Source organism: Papaver somniferum, chromosome 6, assembly GCF_003573695.1.
Source record: "Papaver somniferum cultivar HN1 chromosome 6, ASM357369v1, whole genome shotgun sequence".
Taxonomy (NCBI): Eukaryota; Viridiplantae; Streptophyta; class Magnoliopsida; order Ranunculales; family Papaveraceae; genus Papaver; species Papaver somniferum.
Genome location: NC_039363.1, coordinates 144,844,972 through 144,862,898, shown reverse-complemented (window position 1 = coordinate 144,862,898; position 17,927 = coordinate 144,844,972). Strand labels below are relative to the sequence as shown.

General features: G+C 36.0%; 1 long non-coding RNA gene across 2 annotated transcripts; it reads right to left on the bottom strand.

Moving 5' to 3' along the window:
* Positions 1-11,583: 11,583 nt before the first annotated feature.
* Positions 11,584-16,385, bottom strand: LOC113289663. 2 transcript variants are annotated; one of them, XR_003331083.1, is made up of 2 exons: positions 15,718-16,385; positions 11,584-12,007 (listed from the first exon to the last, which is right to left on the bottom strand). It is a non-coding gene; the product is annotated as an uncharacterized LOC113289663 (long non-coding RNA). The 2 variants fall into 2 exon arrangements; XR_003331084.1 differs by lacking the exon at positions 15,718-16,385 and adding an exon at positions 12,181-12,380.
* Positions 16,386-17,927: the final 1,542 nt, after the last annotated feature.

Genomic DNA, 17,927 nt, shown 5'->3' with positions numbered 1-17,927 from the left:
TGAGAATCTTTTAATTAAGGTTTTTAATTTTATTTTTGGAAAATGAAAATTGGTAATGTGTATTTACTAATTAGAGATTTTCTAAGAGATTTCGGTCAATGTTTGGAAAAAGCATTTCCAGGAATTATGAAAACCGAATCTGGAATATATTGCATATCTTGAGAGTATTTTCGGTTTTGGAAATTCCTTATTGTCCAAACTTCTTTGGTCTATAAATACCAAAGTTTGCATTTCTAGCAAACTAATCCTCAGAGCCAGCAAAACTACCTAGTTGTGTTGTTACTGGTGGAACCGACTATTCGGAGAGGAAAGTAACCTAATTAGGAGAAATCTTTTACGACCGTTCAGTTTAAAGACTTCTTTGGGATTGATAAACTATATTAGTACCGTTGGTGGGAAACTAGATAATTGCGGTTTATTATTAGTTTTCGATTGATTTGATTGATCAACGGTTGTCGAACTTTGATTGCACCTAGTTTGTTTATGCTTGAGAATCTTCTCTTATGATATAAGATTCACTCAAAGTAGATCGAAGTTTCGACGAGGATCTTTAGACTGTTTGTATATCTAAAAACGTCTTGTGATAATCCATTGTTAACAGACTCCGTTCTGTGCGTGATTGATCACAAGAGATTCAAGTTGATTGTGTGCAGGTGTTTATTGAAGATCTAAGAAGATTTGAAGACAAATAAGACTTTGAAGATTTCTGATTTGGGTTCATAATCTTTGGTGTGCACAATACTTGTTTCGGTTAAAGAGGATCCAACTATAATCGGTTTATCCTTGTGATAGATTGGATTGATTAGTTGAGTAGATATGCATCAATACAATTCTTTGGATTAAGAGTATTGATAGCAAAATCTAGACGAATGCTTCATTAATTGTTAGTAGATAGATCTAAAGACCTGACAAAGGAGTTTATTGGGATAAACGGAAGAGCCTTTTTTCGAACTCACATCACTTGGTTGAAAAGAGTTGATACCAAACAGATTTGTTGTTCCTTTACTGTTTGGAATACGAACCAAAGTAATTGTTCCAAGTACGCGACTTATTCATAAGTTGGAGGCGTGGGAATACAGACGAAACTAGGTGAACTATAGGTTCAGTTACTTGGTCTCAACTATACGAAGTTGGTTTGATTTTGTATAGCGGCTTAATCCTGAGAGTATTCAATTCTGGACAAGGTCCCGGAGTTTTTCTGCATTTGCGGTTTCCTTGTTAAAAAATCTTGTTGTGTCTTTTACTTTTCTATTTCTGCAACTATAATTGTTTTTATTATAATTAGAAGTAAAATACAAAAACGTTAATTCCTATTTACTTGATAGTAATACTATTATGTTTGGTTAAGTCCGAATCCTTTATCAAGTAAACATACTTCGTTGTTGCATTGTATCGATCTTGTATCCGTAGTCAATCACACAAGTTATCTTGTTGTCGTATTGTCTCGATCTCGTATCCATAGACGATCACATGAAGTGTGAACTGATTAGTTCTATTGTCTCGACTCAGTCCATAGACAATCAATTTCGTAGAAATGACTTACAAGATTGAGGTATATTTGGGTACCCTCGTCTTTTCAGCGATCCCGATTGAATATAAGAAATAACTTGTACGGTATCAAAAACCAATATCCAAGTGTCAATCAATTTAATCAACAACCAAAGGTTGGATTCACAATTGATTGAACTTACGCACAACCTGTGATATTTCAATTATATAAATAATTATAACGTGGAAAAGAAATAACGCAGACACCAGAAGTTTTGTTAACGAGGAAACCACAAATGCAAAAATACCCAGGGACCTAGTCCAGATTTGAACACCACACTGTATTAAGCCGCTATAGAAACTATCCTACTCCAAGTTAACTTCGGACTGGAATGTAGTTGAGCCCTAACCAATCTCACACTGATCAAGGTACAGTTGCGCTCCTTACGTCTCTGAATCCCAGCAGGATTCTACGCACTTGATTCCCTTAGCTTATCTCACCCACAACTAAGATTTGCTATGACCCAAAGTCGAATACTTGATAAACCAATCTGTCTCACACAGAAAAATCTATTGAATAGATAAATTTGTCTCCCACAGATAAACCTACGAGTTTTATTCCATATTTTGATAAGTCAAGGTGAACATGAACCAATTGATATACCCGACTTATATTCCCGAAGAACATCCTAGAAATATCAATCACCTCACAATAATATTAATCGTATTGAAACGAAACAAGATACTGTGGAATCACGAATGATGAGACGAAGATGTTTGTGACTACTTTCGATCATTCCTATCAGAGATTAAATCTCGAGCAAATCTTAGAGAAGATAGTAATCAATCACGATATAAAACAACAATATCAGAACACGTAACTACATAGAAAATAGTTGGGTCTGGCTTCACAATCCCAATGAAGTCTTCAAGTCGTTAACCTACAGGGTTTTGAAAAAAACCTAAAGTTAAAGGAGAATCGACTCTAATCGCAACTAGTACCACACATGAGGATTGGGGATTAGGCTTCCCAGTTGCTAGAGTTCTCCCTTATATAGTCTTCAAATCAGGGTTTGCAGTCAATGTTACCTTGGTAACAAAGCATTCAATATTCACCATTAGATGAAAACCTTATTAGACTCAAGCTAATATCTTTCAACCGTTAGATCGAACTTAGCTTGTTACACACAAATGAGAAGTAACTTCATTTAGATATGAGTAACAGTACCTAAACGTGTACACCTTTATTGGCTCAACAATAGTTAACCGAAGTTATCCATATGAACACTTTCATATCAACCTTATTCGTCTTAACCATAACTAGTTCAAATGACTCAGATGAAACTAATTCTAGAGTTGTTCAATTTTTTATATTCTCATAGAAGTATACAAGACACAATTGAAGCAAAATCGATTTTGGTTCACTCGAATCAAGTCATGAACATTATATCCACGGTTTGCAAAAGATTGCATTCCTTGTTATATAAATGTATTAGTTTCTGAACAAACCGATTTTAGAACATAACCCACTCAAGTATACAAACGGGTATGCATACCTTAGTGGCCAAACTAAGTTTGGGTTCGCCAGTATGCGAACGGGTACGCATACCACCAAACTCAGTAAAGTCCCGGAACTTGAACCTCACGCTAGTACGCGTACCGGTATGCGTACTCAGTTCTCGGACCTCTACTAAACCAATCAGTACGCATACGGGTATGCATGCCATGGTTCCCAGACTTGGATTTCACATATGAAAGTACGCATACTATGCTTATATCCAATTGTTCTAAACTCTCATTTCAACCATTGAAACATTCTCGGAAGACGACAATAGCTGTTTCACACAAACTATTAGCTTCAAAGCAATTTTCAAGTGATCGAATGATCAATACGAAACATTCTGAGTCTACATCAAATGACTGTCTCACACAAATCATGTAAGATGTTACCAGGCGATTTTCACATGATCATCTGTTGACTTTCTTCAAGAATATAAGATGAACTTGGTTAAAGAGAAAGCTTACGAACACATATTTCGAGAAATATGTAAGGGAGTTAAACTCAGCTTGAAATATCAAATGTGCATAACTACACTTTCTATCCTAATCCGAGAACGCCGTGAAGTCTAATGCTCAACTACACTTTCTATCCTAATCCGAGACTTAGCTATAAGTAGACTAGAAATCAAGACTTATAGTTTTGGCAACTAAACTTGACAAACAAGCTTGAGATAGCAACGCTTGCGAGTTCAACCGAGCAGTGCTCTAACAATCTCCCTCTTTGTCAATTTTAGTAACAAAACTATCAATACATATGGAATACAAAATAAATAAACTTTGTAGCTCTCAATCCAAATGCTTGATTTCTTTGGTTCTTCAATATTACTCGATCGAAATCTTCGTCATTTCCAAGTACTCCAGTGATTGTGAATGTGTTCAACTCAGCATCATAGTTTTTGAAGATTCGTAGCTATAACAATGAGAAAAAAGTAGCTCTCAATCATTGTTATACAGTGTCATACTATTATTACACAACATCAAAGTCCAATTGTATCACAACTTTGACAACAATACTATGGTGATATGTACCACTCCCCCTTAGTCAATACTTCATCTCACATGAAAACCACTCCCCCTTACATAATGATCTGTAAACCATATGTATTTGTAGTGTGAACTACACATTAATTCTCCCCCTTTTTGTCAATATAAATTGGCAAAGGTACGAAAACTAGTGGGATTATAATGAAATTCTCATAGAGATACTTCTTAACTTAAAAAGAACATACCAACTTTATTTATATGCAATCATATAGTCTAAACTAAATGCATTCATCAAGGAGTTAATAGAGATACAAGAAAAATCCTACAATATTCCACAGCCTCACTCCCCAAAAAGATTTGGAAATTAAGCACAAGTTCAAATAAGAACTCTCCCCATAAAATGTCATTCCCGAAAGAACAACAAGAGTGACCTTACTTTCACAAGAAAAGAATGATTTCTTTGGACATTAACAAATCACATGAAACATGAATTTGTATCAAAAATACATAATTAAATTAACCACAAGAGAACTCATGATTATTTAATCGGAAATGCTCACATAAGAGAACTTACGGAGCCGCATAGTACTTACACAAAGATGTGGATCAGGCAAAGACCAATACTGCGAAATATTCAAAGATTCATTATATTTTTCATCAGCATTTGCATAGAGACATGTAATACACTTAATATTTGTAGACAAAAGTTCATCCTATCTTCCATCAATATTTGCATAATGACATAATAGACTTAACTTTTGTTGTCAAAAGTTCATTCTATCTTTTATCAGTATTTGCATAAAGACATATGATAGACTTAACTTTTGAGCCAATATGGGACAGTCATAGTTTACGAATGCAAACACACATATGCCATAACAACTTGCAATATATAAAAGCATAAAGATTAATACTGCAAAATCATCTTCCAAATAAACCTTAGAATTTAAATAAATAAATCTAAAAACATTGCAAGATGAAAATCGTTGGCAATAGCTATGTGTACTTACAATAATTGTTATTCCAAACCCTAGTTATCCTTTTTAAAACACAAGAATAAATTATCATTCAAGAAGTTTCCTAGACAAAAAGAAAAGAATAACTCCTAGGAAGAACGCAACCGAGAGTCATCAGACATGACTATCAACCAGATATCGAATATAAACAAGTTCATCAGTTGCTTTCTTCAGTTTGTTTTTCAGAAATTCAAGATTCTTCGTTGTAATTCCAAGTTGTTCACGTACGACCTCAAAATCTCGAAGAAGATTTCCTGCAGTCGAAATCATGATCAACAACATGATAGCAAGTTATGAAAATAGGGTTCTCGTGAAACTCAATAACCTTGCCATGTTCAACTTTGTTTTCCTCTTGGCATCCATCCATTGTATGCCAAAAAGAGTCAGAGAATTTTCGACGTTAAGGAATGTGTACGTATCGGGAGAAGCGGAAATCCATGATACATATATATGAGTGCATCGTAGGGAAACCCCAGGGTTACTCGTTTACGTTCGGTAAGGTTCGGGTGCACGTATGCTCATGGTTGCAAATCAGGTTCAAAACCAAGAGAGCAATGGAGCCTAATTTAGAAGTAGTTTTGATAAAAAAATCAAAGACAAATTCTAAACATGTTGACAGACAATCTTAGCTCAAAGGAGCATAAGATAATTGTTGATGAACAACAACTCACCCGTCAACGAGAACAAAAACAAGAGTTTTTTTCAAGGTAAGCAACAAAGAGAAAATTGATCAAAAATATTACATTATGTAATAATATGCTGGAAAAGTCTCAATAGTAAGATGATCATTTCAACAGGACTAATAACAATAATAATACAACAAATACCACTTTCTCAAGACAAATGAAGTTCTTGAGAATTATGAGCATCCTCACACAGTTTCAAAGAGGATGCTCTTTTGGGTAGTCAAGTTGTATTTTGATGAACATGTTGCTCATCAAGGATATTGACATTTTCCCTTTTACATTCTTGAAGATCTTTAGAAGAAACAAAGGGGTTAGTCAAAAGAGAATTAACAATAGGAAGAGGGTAAGAGATACCTGAAACGGTCGTCTTCCTTGCCTTATTAATGCTGCATTTGAGTCTATTTATACTTGCCTTGAGCACCGAGACATGATTATTGATGTGAATGTATTCAGGAGTAGACAATTTAGATTCAAGACTTTCTTCCGTGAGAGGCAAGGAGTTTGAACTTTTCTTCTTCCTTCGATGACTTTTTCTCTTCACAGAGTAATTTGAAGAGTCAGTTGTCCATATGGCATTCTTCCCTTCATAATTGTAAACATGAATTGTGTCATATTTACAATCAAGAATTGGCTAATCACATCACTTTTCTTGATTGAAGACAAGACCTTTTACTCCAGCAAAATGAGAGGCATGTTTGATTACTTCTTTAGACAGACATACGAGAATGTTACGAAGTTTTTCATTCTGTAGTCGAAAACGACATCTCCTTTCAAGGTGACCTTTGTTCCCGCAATAATAACAGTTGTAGGGAATGTTTTTGATTGTTCTCATATGAGCTTTTTTCGAAGGTGGACAATCTTTGTTCATAGGAACATCATCTATTGAAGGAGGTTTTTCACTTTTGATGTCAGTGAAATTTTCACTTAGGAAATTCTCATTAGCACAGATAAAATTTATCTTACTAGTACTTGGAGCGTCTATTCCTTTATAGCCCAGACCACGTGTATCACGATGTTCTTTACATGCTCTCGGCATAGTGGATATTTTTGTAGAGCTAGCACTGAATCTTTTCAGATTCTCTTCCAGTGATTTGACCTTATCAAGAGCAGCATCAAGATCAACCTCCAATTGTTTTTCTCTGGCGAGAAGGCTAATTTCTCTGTCGTTAAAACATTTTTGTTGAGAGTCATATCTTGCTTCAGTTTCTGCACGTCTTTCTTTCAACACAAATAGATTTCGACGAAGATTATCACATTCAGAATTCTTTGAATGCACATCTTTTTTACGATCTTTAAGAATAGATTGTAAGAGTTTGTAACCACAATCATATCCCTTAAAGAGTTTTCTCAATTTCCTGTTTTCTTGACAGAGAGGAGTCAGATATTCATCCAAGCAAGCTATTGACTTCATTTTCTTTATGGTATGGTCAAAAAGCTTGATATATTATGAGACTTCCTCATCAAGATCTTGTCCCTCTTCTGAATCACTTTCATATGAAAGTTCATCTAGACATTTTTCCCAGTTGATCACAGTTTCAGTCAATGGAGAGGATATGAGAGACTTCTCAGGAGACTCAAGACTTTGAACCAAATCAAAGTACTTTTGGACTTGGTGTTGCGTAGTCAGAGATAAAACTATCATCCATAGAGTTAGATTGCTATAAACACAGACTTATAAAGTCTTAAACGTGTTTGTCTGCTCTGATACCAATTGAAAAAGCGGGGGTCTAACAACCACACCCAATATTTCGCTTAGTAATCTGTACGGACTAACTCCAATATACTTTCAAGAGAATCAACTAGACAGTCAGACTCAATCTTAAGAGAAGTATATCAAAGTGTTATATCTCAATTTCTCAGTTCAATCTGCAATCAAACAAATAGGAATTTGCGATCCCGATTGAATATAAAAAATAACTTGTACGGTATCAAAAACCAATATCCAAGTGTCAATCAATTTAATCAACAACCAAAGGTTGGATTCACAATTGATTGAACTTACGCACAAACTGTGATATTTCAATTATATAAACAAATATAATGTGGAAAAGTAATAACACATACACCAGAAGTATTGTTAACGAGGAAACCGCAAATGCAGAAATACCCCGGGACCTAGTCCATATTTGAACACCACACTGTATTAAGACGCCACAGAAACTAGACTACTCCAAGTTAACTTCGGACTGGAATGTAGTTGAGCCCTAACCAATATCACACTGATCAAGGTATAGTTGCGCTCCTTACATCTCTGAATCCCAGCATGATTCTACGTACTTATTCCCTTAGATGATCTCATCCACAACTAAGAGTTGCTACGACCCAAAGTCGAAGACTTGATAAACCAATCTGTCTCATACAGAAAAGACTATTGAATAGATAAATCTGTCTCCCACAGATAAATCTATGAGTTTTGTTCCGTCTTTTAATAAATTAAGGTGAACAAGAACCAATTGATATACCGGATTTATATTCCAGAAGAACAACCTAGAAATATCAATCACCTCACAATAATATTAATCGTATGGAAACGAAACAAGATATTGTGGAGTTACAAACGATGAGACGAAGATGTTTATGACTACTTTTTATCTTGCCTATCGGAGATTAAATCTCGAGCAAATCTTAGAGAATATAGTAGTCAATCACGATAGAAAACAACAAAATCAGAACACGCAATCACAGAGAAAATAATTGGGTCTGGCTTCACAATCCCAATGAAGTCTTCAAGTCGTTAACCTACGAGGTTTTGGAAAAAAACCTAAGGTTAAATGAGAATCGACTCCAGTCGCAACTAGTATCACACATGAGGTGTGGGGATTAGGTTTCCCAGTTGCTAGAGTTCTCCCTTATATGGTCTTCAAATCAGGGTTTGCAATCAATTTACCTTGGTAACAAAGCATTCAATATTCACCGTTAAATGAAAACCTGATTAGACTCAAGTTAATATCTTTCAATTGTTAGATCGAACTTAGCATGTTACACACAAATGAAAAGTAACTTCATTTAGATATGAGTAACCGTACCTAAACGTGTTGTGGCAGACCAGAAAATCTGGACTTCCAATGAACCGGGTTTAGTCCCACTTGGCAAGCTTCGACTTCTCGATACGCCACTAAAGAAACCAAATTTTTGAAGGACCACTTAAACCGACAATTGGTTTCCATCGTCTTTACTGTGAAGACACAATGTCCCTTTCCAGAGTAGTCCGATAACATCCATCGTTATCAAACAGACGGTCTTCCTGGTTTCCACCCGAAGGTGGGGTGCCAATTAAGGCATGACAGAACGCGCTGTTATCAAACAAACGGTAATTCAATGCCAGGGTAGTCCGATACCATCCACCGTTATCAAACAAACGGTCTTCCGGATTACCACCCGTAGGTGGGGTGCCATTTCTGGCCTGGAAATTCACAGTACTCTTTCAAGCTCAACCGACTATCTTTATCAGATGATATGAACTGCTCAAAGAGCAAGCAATCATCTCAAGGTCGATAGTATGAACCGTCATTATATGCAACAACCATCCTTCTCATATCATATAAGTTACCTCTCATGATAATAACCATTGTTAGCTCACAAGCCTAGACAGATGATATGGATTACCTCGAACAGTAAAAATCATCTCTTGTCTTACGATTTGTACAGTTATCAAAGAGTATGAACCATCTCAGAGAGACAACTATCATCTCTTCACTACGTAGTATGAACAACCAGTGCTGCAACTACCTCTACCAATAAGATATATTGCCAAGGTTGCAATCATCTCTGAGTGGATGGTATAAACTGCTAAGCAGCAACAAACCCTTCCCAGACGATATGAACAACCTTGTAGAGTTGTGCTGAACCGCATAGCGGCTGCCTACGTACTCTCTCCGTTGCTCGAAGGGATCAAGAACGACCGTAGTTCGTCTAGAACTAATTTAGATAATATGAACTACCCTCTATGGTAAAAATTATCTCTACTGTGGATGGTATGAATTGCATAGCAACAACCACTCCTTGACCGGCAGTCAAATTCTTTCTTCCATCCCATACGACGGTAAAATTTAAACTATAAAGGAAACGGGCATAACAAGCATCCAAAGATCAAATATAGACTAAATCTTAACCAGTAATTCTATTTACCCCTTCAATAGAATGCACATTTAGGATTGTACAGAAATTGCCATAACTACAAAACCACTTAAATAGTTTAGTATCACATTAAAGTTCAATCTCAATACGACACTTTGTATCTTCATTTTCAAATCGATACACAGCTAATAAATCCAAGAGTATGATTGGAGGAGTTAAACAATTCTAGCACTCTGAAAATTGGAGGCATTCAATCCATATATTTTAAAGAGAAATTCATTTCTCAGAACCTTACCAAACAACTAGACCATTACATGTCGTATGCACGACTCCACCAAATGATACCAGCTACCTGTGCCTAGTACAGAGTAATTCTTTCACATTTTATATAAGATCTATCCAAAATTTAAGCAATAGTACCCAGTGACAGCACCATCTCATAAGCTAGTAAACTAACACAAACTACACTAGGATATCGAAATAGATACTACTAGTATTCACCACTAACATTTCCAAGTGCTACGAAATACAAAACAGTAGTTACAAAATTTACTTAATCTGTAATTCATGTAGGTATCTCTTCACTTACATAGTTCTACTAACTCATAATCTAAGTCTTAATTCATGATGACTTTAGATATACAGTTCACCTTAATTTTCATACTCAATGGTTACCGCCAAACACCTCAAAGGAAATTTAGATAGGTAATTGATCACCTTCCACTTTCACAAACAAATCTATCATCAACTCAAACACCACAAAACGATATATTCAATAGAGCATGAAAATTGAATTGTATCCATTAATACATTAATGTAATATCACCGTAAATAAATTGACAGAGAAAACGTCATGGCTTACAATTAATTAATAACTATAAAGCATTTTAGTTCTTAGTCCCATGGTATCATTCCATCCTTCAATGTGTTTGTCTTTAGCAACCTGTTGCTACTAGAACTCTTCTTAGAAATGTTATTGAGGTCAACACGGAAGCAAATGATGTCGTAATACACTAAGATCGTACCCAGTACCACCAAAGTTCACCTATTAGCCTTTAGTAAACTGAAACTCATTATTGGAGACACAGACGGCGTACATGGGTACATGCATGTATGCATATACAGTACAAAACTGGAAACTGACTGAGTAGAGAGCTAATAATCTAGTCACCTTACATAAATTCTATGACAATCATAATAATACGAACAATTCAAAAGTGTACTCACTGTACAACACCAGATATAAAATGAACATAAATCCACATAAACGGATTTATCTATATACTGACCACCCAATTCACACATTTGCATTTAAATTCCTCGTACTAGTTTCGACGTATTTGATATACCAACCACTGTAAACACTCAGTAACTCACTATCATCTAGTAACATCGATACTTGTAGTAAGGTAATAATGTATAAATAAAACAAATGCAAGATTAATTTTTCCATGTCAAAAGAAACACAAATTAACCAACAGCAAAATGATCAAAATCTTATACCAAACTATTGTCAGCTCCGCCAGCACTTGCCAACTGATCATAGTAACTTTTCCATGATTAAGCTAACTATTGAGACCACCACATGAATTTCTAACAAGAACCGACCATAGTGGAAAATCGAGACCACTTACATAATAGTACAATATCTATATTAGGATCAGCCCCACAACCAATAGCTATCCAATTTCCAAAAAGGAACATGAATTAATCATCAGACTATAACCTAATATATGCACGGATTAAGTTTGAAATGTCCAGATGTGTATTAGAACTGTCCATGTGCTTAAGTATATATACCAAACGAATTAAGTCCAACAGTTTTAAACATACATTTACATCACCACTAGCATGAAAGACACAATCAATATCATTAATCAAGAACATGCATAGTTAGGTTGATTACCGAGATCATTTCTTGCAGCGTCAATCATAAGCTCAAGGGACTCCACAATTCTAACGGTTAGCCGAATATCCACATAACGAGACACAGCCACAAATTCTGGTTTCAAGTCTTTGATCCCAATATTTCTTTGAACACCCTTTCTCTTCTTTCAGGCTATTCATCGAACACTTTTGCAGCTGTGAAACTTGTGGTGAGTGAGATATTTGTGGTCCTATATTCTAAGAACAATTTATATCTTCTCCTTCCCTGCAAATCTTGGTTGTATTAAGCTCTTCTCAAAGAGTCTTCACCTGCAAGTTCAAGTTCTAATAAGAACCCAAGTTTCTTAATGCTACAAAGACTCCAAAACATTCAAGAATCAGAGTCATCCATCCATAATCGTTAACGGCCACACCAATCATTCATAGTCATTAAGTGTAATAGCACAACCCCATTCAAATTGATGAAGAAAGAAAATGATTACTTTGAACACCCTCCAGATTGAGAAACAGGGCGAAGAAATCCCTTCAATTCGCGTATGAAATCATCCAATAATATCATCATCAACAACTTAATGTATTCTCACCTCCACGAGGTTCATTTATGCAAAATTTCGATCAAGTTCCCTGGAACCTTTTCAGTCGAACAAAGAACGGGAAAGGGGAAGAAAACCTAGCACACACCCCTCTCTACCTCTATCCCAACAAATGCCACGCGTATAAAAACAAGAAAAAGAAAAGGCTTGATGTGTAACACGTGTCCGGCTCCATGCATAAATATTTAGGCACCCAAGGTTTAAAACAACGCAGACTTTCTATTTGTGTCCTAACATTTATTTTGGGCAACCCAGGAGTGTCAAAGGCATTGTGTATCAAAGTTTCAGGCACTCTTAGTGAAGAATTAAGTGAAGAAAATTTTTGGAGTCTCACACCATTAACCGCTAAAAAAAGAACTTTGTCCTCAAAATTCAAAACAAAACTTGGAAATAAAAAGGATTACTTGAAGTCGCAATATAACAGAACGCCGACGAGTCCCAAACTCACAGTCCCGATGAACCGGAACTGCTCTGAGACCAACTGTGGCAGACCAGAAAATCTAGACTTCCAACGAACCAGGTTTCGACCCGCTTGGCAAGCTCCGGCTTCCCGATGGGTCACTTAAACTGACATTTATCGTCTTTACTGTGAAGACACAATGTCCCTTGCCAGAGTAGTCCGATACCAACCATCGTTATCAAACAAACGGTCTTTCGGTTGCCACCCGTAGGTGGGGTGCCAATTAAGGCCTGACAGAACGCGTTTTTATCAAACAAACGGTAATTCAATTCCAGGGTAGTACGATACCAACCACCGTTATCAAACAAACGGTCTTCCTGGTTTCCATCCGTAGGTGGGGTGCCATTTCTGGCCTGGCAATTCACAGTACTCTTTTAAGCTCAACCGACTATCTTTATCAGATGATATAAACTGCTCAAAGAGCTAGCAATCATCTCAAGGTCGCTAGTATGAACTGTCATTATATGCAGCAACCATCCTTCTCATATCATGTAAGTTACCTCTCATGATAATAACCATTGTTAGCTCACAAGCCTAGACAAATGATATGAATTACCTCGAACACTAATAATCATCTTTTGTCTTACGATTTGTACAGTTATCAAAGAGTATGAACTATCTCAGAGAGAACTATCATCTCTTCACTCGGTAGTATGAACAACCAGTGTTGCAACTACCTCTATCAACGAGATATATTGCCAAGGTTGCAATCATCTCTGAGTGGATGGTATGAACTGCCAAGCAGTAACCAACCCTTCCCAGACGATATGAACAACCTTGTAGAGTTGTGCTGAACCGCATAGCGACTGCCTACGTACCCTCTCCGTTGCTCGAATGGATCAAGCACGACCGTAGCTCGTCAAGAATTAATTTATATAATATGAACCATCCTATATGGTAGCAATTATCTCTACTGTGAATGGTATGAATTGCATAGCAACAACAACCCCTTGACATGCAGTCAAATTCTTTCTTTCATCCCAGACGACAGTAAAATTTAAACTATAAAGAAAATGGGTATAACAAGCATCCAAAGATCAAATATAGACTAAATCTTAACCAGTAATTCTATTTACCCCTTCAATAGTAATGCACGTTTAGGATTGTACACAAATTTTCATAACTACAAGACCACTTAAATAGTTTAGTATCACATTAAGTTCAATCTCAATACGACACTTTGTTTCGTTAGTCCGACACAAAATGATGCACAATATTATCTTCATTTTCAAATCGATACACAGCTAATAAATCCAAGAGTATGATTGGAGGAGTTAAACTATTCTAGCACTCTGAAATTGGGAGGCATTCAATCCATATATTTTAAAGAGAAATTCATTTATCAGAACCTTACCAAACAACTAGACCATTACATTCCGTACGCACGACTCCACCAAATGATACCATCTACCGGTGCCTAGTCCCGAATTATCTTTCACATTTTATATAAGATCTATCCAAAATTTAAGCAACAGTACCCAGTGACAACACCATCTCGTAAGCTACTAAACTAACACCAACTACATTAGGATATCAAAATAGATACTACTAGTATTCACCACTAACATTTCCAAGTGCTACGAAATACAAAACAGTAGTTACAAAATTTACTAATTAATCTGTAATTCATGTAGGTAGCTCTCCACTTACATAGTTCTACTAACTCATAATCTAAGTCTTAATTCATGATGACTTTAGATATACAGTTCACCTTAATTTTCATACTCAATGGTTACCGTCAAACACCTCAAAGGAAATTTAGATAGGTAATTGATCACCTTCCACTTTTACAAAAAAAATCCATCATCAACTCAAACACCACAAAATGATATATTCAATAGAGCACGAAAATTGAATTGTATCCATTAGTATGCTAATGTAATATCACCGTAAATGAATTGACAGAGAAAAAGTTATGGCTTACAATTAATTAATAACTATAAAGGATTTTAGTTCTTAGTCTCATGGTATCATTCCATCCTTCAATGTGTTTGTCTTTAGCAACCTGTTGCTACTAGAACTCTTCTTAGAAATGTTATTGAGGTCAACACGGAAGCAAATGATGCCGCAATACACTAAGAACGTACACAGTACCACCAAAGTTCACCTATTAGCCTTTAGTAAACTGAAACTCATTATTGGATACACAGACGGAGTACATGGGTACATGCATGTATGCATATACAGTACAAAACTGGAAACTGACTGAGTAGAGAGCAATCATCTAGTCACCGTACATAAATTGCATGACAATCATAATAATACGAACAGTTCCAAAGTGTACTCATTGTACAAAAACAGATACAAAATGAACATAAATCCACATAAACGGATGTATATACTGACCACCCAATTCACACATTTGCATTTAAATTCCTCGTACTAGTTTCGACATATTTGATATACCAACCAATGTAAACACTCAGTAAAATCACTATCATCTAGCAACATCGATACTTGTAGTAAGGTAATAATGTATAAATAAAACTAATGCTATATTAATTTTTCCATGTCAAAAGCAACACAAATTTAACCAACAACAAAATGATCAAAATCTCATACCAAATTATTGTCAGCTCAGCCAGCACTTGCCAACTGATCGTACTAACTTTCCCATCATTAAGCTAACTATTGAGACAACCACATGAAATTCTAACAAGAACCGACCATAGTGGAAAATCGAGACCACTTACACAATAGTAAAATATCTATCTTAGGATCAGCCCCATAACCAATAGCTAGCCAATTTCCAAAAAGGAACATGAACTAATCATCAGACTATCACCTAATATATGCACGGATTAAGTTTGAAATGTCCAGTTGTGTATTAGAACTGTCCATGTGCTTAACTATATCTACTAAACAAAATTAAGTCTAATAGTCTTAAACATACATTTATATCACCACTAGCATGAAAGACACAATCAATTTCATTAATCAAGAACATGCATGGTTAGGTTGATTACCGAGATCATTTCTTGTAGCGTCCATCATAAGCTCAAGGGACTCCATAATTCCAACGGTTACCCGAATATCGACATAACGAGACGCAGCCACAAATTCTGGTTTCAAGTCTTTAATCCCAATCTTTCTTTGAACACCCTTTCTCTTCTTTCAGGCTATTCATCAAACACTTTTGCAGCTGTGAAACTTGTGGTGAATGAGATATCTGTCGTCCTATATTCTAAGAACAATTTATATCTTCTCCTTCCCTGCAAATCTTGGTTGTATTAAGCTCTTCTCAAAGAGTCTTCACCTGCAAGTTCAAGTTCTAATAAGAATCCAAGTTTCTTAATGCTACAAATACTCCAAAACATTCAAGAATCAGAGTCATCCATCCATAATCGTTAACGGCCACACCAATCATTCATAGTCATTATGTGTAATAGCACAACCCCCTTCAAATTGATGAAGAAATAAAATGATTACTTTGAACACCCTCCAAATTGAGAAACAGGGAGAAGAAATCCCCTTAATTCTCTTATGAAATCAACCAATAATATCATCGTCAACAACTTAATGTATTCTCACCTCCACGAGGTTCATTTATGCAAAATTTCGATCAAGTTCCTTGGAACTTTTTCAGTCGAACAAAGAAAGGGAAGTGAGAGAAAGGCAAGAGAAGAAAACCTAGCACACATCCCTCTCTACTTCTCTTCTGACAGATGCCACGCGTATAAAAACAAGAAAAAGAAAAAACCTGATGTGTAACACGTGTCCGGCTTCATGCATAAATATTTAGGTACCCAAGGTTTAAAACAACGCAGACTTTCTATTTGTGTCCTAACATTTATTTTGGGGCAACCCAGGAGTGTCAAAGGTATTGTGTATCAAACTTTTAGGCACTCTTAGTGAAGAATTAAGTTAAGAATAATTTTGGAATCTCACACGTGTACACCTTTGTTGGCTCAATAATAGTTAACCGAAGTTAGCCATATGAACGCTTTCATATCAATCTTATTTATCTTAACCATAACTAGTTCAAATGACTCAGATGAAACTAGTTCTAGAGTTGTTCAATTGTTTATATTCTCATAGAAGTATATAAGACACCATTGAAGCAAAATCGATTTTGGTTCACTCGAATCAAGTCACGAACATTATAGCCACGGTTTGCAAAAGATTGCGTTCCTTATTATGTATTAGTTCATGAACAAACCGATTGTAGAACATAACCAACTCAAGTATGCAAACGGGTACGCATACCTTAGTGGCCAGACTAAGTTTGGGTTCGCCAGTATGCGAACGGGTACACATACCACCAAACTTTATAAAGTCCCGGAACTTGAACCTCACGCCAGTACGCTTACCGGTATGCGTACTCAGTTACCGGACCTCTACTAAACCAATCAGTACGCATACGGGTATGCATACCATTGTTCCCGGACTTGGTTTACACATATGCAAGTACGAATACTATACTTATATCCAATTGTTCTAAACTCTCGTTTCAACCATTGAAACATTCTCGGAAGACGACAATAGCTGTCTCACATAAACTATTAGCTTCAAAGCAATTTTCAAGTGATCGAATTATCAATACGAAACATTCCAAGTCATGTAATAGTTGTCTCACACAAATCATGTAATATGTTACCAGGCTATTTTCACATGATCATCTTTTGACTTTCGTCAAGAATATAAGATGAACTTGGTTAAAGCGAAAGCTTACCGACACATATTTCGAGAAATATGTAAGCGAGTTAAATTCGGCTCGAAATATCAAATGTGCATAATTGAAGTCTATATAGCTATACGACTATTGTCTCAAATAGGAGATAGAGTAGATAGACTTTTGAGTGATAGATGAGTTCAAGTCTCCACATACCTTTTGTTGATGAAGTTCCACAAGCTCCCCTTAGTAGTTTTTCGTCTTCAATCGATGAACGCCGTGAAGTCTAATTCTCAACTACACTTTCTATTCTTATCCGAGACTTACATATAAGTAGACCAAAAATCAAGACTTATAGTTTTGGAAACTAAACTTGACAAACAAGTTTGAGATAGCAACGCTTGCGAATTCGACCGAACAGTGCTCTAACACATAGTATTGTTACCTTCCCTCAAAGTTCAATAACACCACTGCGTTAAAGCAATACTACAGTGATATGTTCTCCCCTTAACTAGTACTTACTTCTTTTTCCTGGTAGGTGTTAGAGAATTGCTCGGTTGAACC